Source organism: Tupaia chinensis, unplaced genomic scaffold, assembly GCF_000334495.1.
Source record: "Tupaia chinensis unplaced genomic scaffold, TupChi_1.0 Scaffold000395_1, whole genome shotgun sequence".
Lineage (NCBI taxonomy): Eukaryota > Metazoa > Chordata > Mammalia > Scandentia > Tupaiidae > Tupaia > Tupaia belangeri.
Genome location: NW_006159897.1, coordinates 2,558,536 through 2,563,622, shown reverse-complemented (window position 1 = coordinate 2,563,622; position 5,087 = coordinate 2,558,536). Strand labels below are relative to the sequence as shown.

At 39.3% G+C, this 5,087-nt stretch overlaps 1 pseudogene; it reads left to right on the top strand.

Annotated features, from left to right (window-relative positions):
- The first annotated feature begins 3,958 nt into the window (after window positions 1–3,958).
- Window positions 3,959–5,087, top strand: part of LOC102500189 (adenylosuccinate synthetase isozyme 2-like) — a 94,704-nt pseudogene continuing 93,575 nt past the window's right edge.

The window sequence follows — 5,087 nt, the reverse complement described above, 5'->3', positions numbered from 1 at the left end:
TAGCACAGAGTACACTCCATCTACAATTAAATCGAGTATTTTTTCATAAAACTTCGTTCTTGGTTATATGAATGTATATGTGTATTAGATTCCAATTAAAATCTATTTCTTGGGGCTGATGATGACACAGTAATGTCATGACACTCCCTGAAGCTGACCCACAGGGGAAGGTTTGGGGTTTGCATCCGGGCACTCTCCTGACCATGCCAGACCCACACCTGGTACGAGATCCAGGGCTGGCTAAGGGTCAGGGTGGCTTTTTATGTGAAGACCTTGTCAGGGGTGACTAACTCCGTCTTTCTCACTCATAAAAGAAAGAAAGAAAGAAAAAAAAATTGTTTATTCTATTTTTATTATAGGTTGCTGTCAAAAATCTTTGAACGTCCATAGAGTACCCTTGAATATAAATGTAAGCATACAAGTGAATTACAAAGCTCTTGACTCTTGTTTACAATCGATATAGTTCACTTCCTAGTCCAATTCAAGAATTTAATATATTCCCACAATATCTAAAATTCTAACAAATATAGAGTCTTCTCTGTATTAAAGTCCAGATTCATTCCTGATGCTAACTTAAGTTTTGTTTTGTTTTGTTTTGTTTTCAAAATAAATTCCTTCTCTTTCGTTTCTTGTCCTATTCACCTCATCTAACTTTCTTTGGGAGCATGGCATGGATATTTGAAGTTGAGCACACCAGGAAACCTATACATTAGCTTGTTATCTTCTAGACATTTAAACCATTCTCTTCTTTAGATCAGCATTATACTATTACAGTAATCAACATTCTCAGATTTTAGGAAATGTGAGTAGAAAATCATGCTATTACAGCAACTCACCAGACTATGTGAGCCTAATTTTAAAAATTAACCTGATGTATAGAACGACCAGTATGACATATAATTATTAACTTATCAATATCATTATTATTATTATTTGCCAGAATTCCCATCATTTTCAAACTTAAGTATTTGTGATCCAACTTCCCACACAACTTATTCACTCTCCTACATTACCCAACACTGTTTTAAAGTTCATTTATGTACTTCTTCCATAAGAGAGGCACAGAAGTCGGGGGAATGCCGCCAACTGGGTGTTACTGCCATGATCCAGCCCCAGTCTCAGTCTGCCCAGATCATGGACCTGCCCGTGCACACCAGTGTATAGGGAGGCCTTGGAACACAAACCCAGGACCTTACCACGAGAGGCCAACATCAAAGGGCATCGTGCTGCCACTATGCCAGCCTGCTGGCCCTGCATTCTTCAACTTTCTAGGGCTGATGTAAGGAAGCCACTGACATGTGTCTCTCCTCTGAAGGATCTTAACCACTGGACGTGAGCTATTTATTTATCAAGGATGCCCCCAAAACATTGTCATATGTGTTTGGCCTTCCGAAAAAAAAAAAATGAAAATCAAGAACCATTTCAGACATACTGACCATTACATTCGCTAGCAGGACAAACAGGAGCTGCCTGTCTCAAGTATAACAAAAACAAAGCGATAAAGCCTGCATCTTGGACAGGAATGGGAAGGAGTGGTTCCAATACCTCATCAAGATAAGATTAGCTAGTCTTTTCTCTTGAGAGAGAAAAGCCTGTAGATTTTTCCTCTCATACTGTTCTTTTGGGTTTGAAGTCAAGATGGTATTATACTTGTCCTTGCTATTTCTTTAAAAAGTATGTGGTACTAGAGTGGAATTTTTTGTTCCTAATGTTGAGATAAATTTACTTATAACGCTATCTGAACCTGATGCTTAATTTGTGGGAAGATATTTTTTTACTAACTGATTTAATTTTTTCAATACTCATAAAATTTTTCACATTTTCTATTTCATCTTGAGTTTTGGTAGAAAGTTTTATTTTCTGAAAAAATTTCCAGGCATGTCTATATTTTCAAATTTTATCTCATTAAATTATTCACTGTATCTTTGTGATCTGTCATTTTCTCAATTGCATCCCCTTTCATTACTTTTAATATTTTTTGTTCTTGCTTTTATCTTTTCTTTCAATCTATCTTCCTAGATATTTGTTAATTATGTTCATCTTTCCAAAGAATTGAATTTTGATTATACGTTCTATCTCTTTAAACCTTTTGGTTTTTCCTGCCAGAAGGCTCGGGCACTCATGAGAGACAGAGAGATAAATTGAGAAAGCACCCCTCATGGGGGATGGCCATGAAGCAATCCTTCTCCTTCGTTTATCTTTTTAAGACTTTTTTTGGCACACATGTCATGCACCTGGCAGGTTTGTTTTCTTTTGTTTAAGGTTTTTTCCATAGGGCACATGCACTCGCTGGAGAGAGACAGTGCAAAGGAAAGTGAGAAGTCATACCCCCCATCCCCAATGGGGATGGCCACCACAGTCCATTCTCTTCCATTCCTCTCTCGAGATTTTAGGCATATATGCACACAGGCCCAAAGTGACTTTCAAGTCACCCAGTCTGGGACGCAAACTGTGGTCGGCCATGTGGGAGTCTAGCACCTTAACCATGACACCACCTACAGGCCCCACCAGATGGATTTTTCAAGGTGCCAGGTTCAAGACATTAACCATGTGGTTGGTCTTGTGGGATCCAGCAGTCTTAACCACCATGCCACATACTAGTCTCTTAAAATTTTCTAAAATGTGATTATATTTGAGTTTATTCCTACTGTATTATAGTGTACTATCTATTTTTTCTCTCAATTTCTATGCTTTTCTCTTCCTTTCTTATCTGATTTGAAATGATTGTTTCTTTTTCATTCCATTGATTTATTTTCAAAAAATATGTATTCTGTCTGCTTTTTTTTCTTTGAGTTTTATCTCAAAATTCTACTATGTATACTTAAGATAAAGTTTAAAATTATTTACTGTCATTATTCTTCTTTCAAAAAAATGTAAGGAATTTAGGGTACCTTAATTCTTTTTTTTAGAGGTTCTTGCCTTAGAATTCATGCACTCACGAGAGAGAGAGAGAGACAGAGACAATGAGGAGGAAAGAGAGAAATCACTCCCAGGGGGGATGACCACACCACAATCCCTTCTCTTCCATTCTCCTTCAGGAACTTGGGCACACACATGCTCAGCATGATTTTTAAGCCACCAGGTCTGGTCTCAAACCACAGTCAGCCACATGGCAGTCCAGCAACGTAACCACTAGGCCATCTGCTGATCCCAGGACACTTGAACTCTTGCCATACTCCAGCATTGATGATAGGCTATTGTCAGATTATTTTAATTCTATCACTCTAACCACACTAATTAAACATTATTTCTACCTATTCATGCAGTGAGTATAACTCACGCTTTAGCCGTAATCATACTATTCTCATTTCTTCAGTTACTATTCCCTCTTGTATTCAAATCTCCCTTAAGGAATCATTTTAACATTAATCATTTAAAATTTCTGGTAGTAAAGGCCACTTGATTATAAACTGTCAATTCAGTTGTTCAAAAATATTTGGTTTTCTCTCATTCTTGAAAGACTGATTTTCTGAATATAAAATTGTATATAGAATACCATTTTCTTTTCATAATTTCAGATATAAAATACTGTCTTCTCACTTCTATTCTTGCCATTGAGAAATCAACTATGTCTGCCATTCCCTTGCAGGAAATTGGACTTTACTATCGAGCAGGTAATAAGATCTTTATACTCTCATGATGATGGGTCTCTTTTGAAGATTGCCTTTTGTTTACTTGAGAATCTTAAACCTAAGAATTAGTACTTTTCATCCATTTTGAAAAATCCCTACTAACTAGCTCTTCAAAATTGCTTCTTTCGATTTCTCAGATTCTCTCCGCCTGTGGCGCTCAGTGCCTTCTGCGTGGTCCCTGGGGAGAACCTGCCGCTGTGCTGACCATGCTCTGCCAGACACGGTGTCCATGGAGGGGTTCATATCATTTGAGGATGTTACTATGACTTTACCTGGGAGGAGTGGCAGGACCTGGAAGATGCTCACAGATTCTATACAAGGATGTGATGCTGGAGACCTACAGCAACCAGATATTTTTGGGACAACTCATTGCCAAACCGACAGTGATCTTCAAGTTGGAGCAAGGAGGAGATCCATGGACATTAGAAGAACTTCCCAGGTTGAGCCTCCCAGATCTAAGGGAACTACAGCCAAGCAACCAAATACTTTTTGGGTTAACGTATTCCTCAATATCTACTGAATCTTCTGCACAAAGAGATAACAATGGAACCACAAAGAGATTCCAGATCACCTCTTTCTGCACACTCCTGAATGTTCTGATTGAACTTCATGAATTAGGAAGAAACACACCATCCATCAGAAGACTAGAAATCACCGCAAGACCACAAGAAATATGGGAAAGCAAGAAAATGCCTCTCCTCCCAGGGAAAAGAATAACTTGTCTTCATCCACAGGAAGTTCAATGGAAATTATGGAAAGGCCTGATAAAGAATTTAGTATATTCATAATGGTAAAGCTAACAGAGATGGAAAGGAAGAGAGACCATGTACTGCAGAAGAGAAAGAAAGGAGCTGATGAGTTCCAGGAGGTGAGGGAATTCTTGCAAGATCTAAAAGAGGAATTACACACATTAAAAAAAGAATCAAGGGACCAGAAGTTAGCGGAATGGCTATGTCGCTGGACTCCCATGTAGATGGCCGCAGTTCAAGTCCTGGACCCGGTAGCTTAAATTCACACTGGGCACATGTGCATGCATGCCCAAGATCCCAAGGGGAGAATGGAGGAGAAGAAACTGCAGCATGGCCATCCCTCCTGGGGTGGGGGGGGGTGATTTCTCGCTTTCTGTCTCTCTGTCTCTCTCTGTCTTTCTGGCAAGCACATGCACCCTATAGGAGAAAAACCTCTCCAAAAAAAAAGAATCAAAGGACCTGTTAAAGATGAAGGCCATAATACAGAAAGTCAAAATCATCTCCCTGACATAGAAGAGGAAATTGCTGGCCTTGAAAAATCCACCATGAAGACTGGGAAAATGGGGACCAGCAGTTAGCGTAATGGCCATGTCGCTGGACCCCCATGTAGTCAACCATGGTTTGAGTCCCATACCTGGTGGCTTTAACTCATGCTGGGTGCATGTGCGTGCATGCCCAAGATCCTGAGAGGAGAATAAAGGAGAAG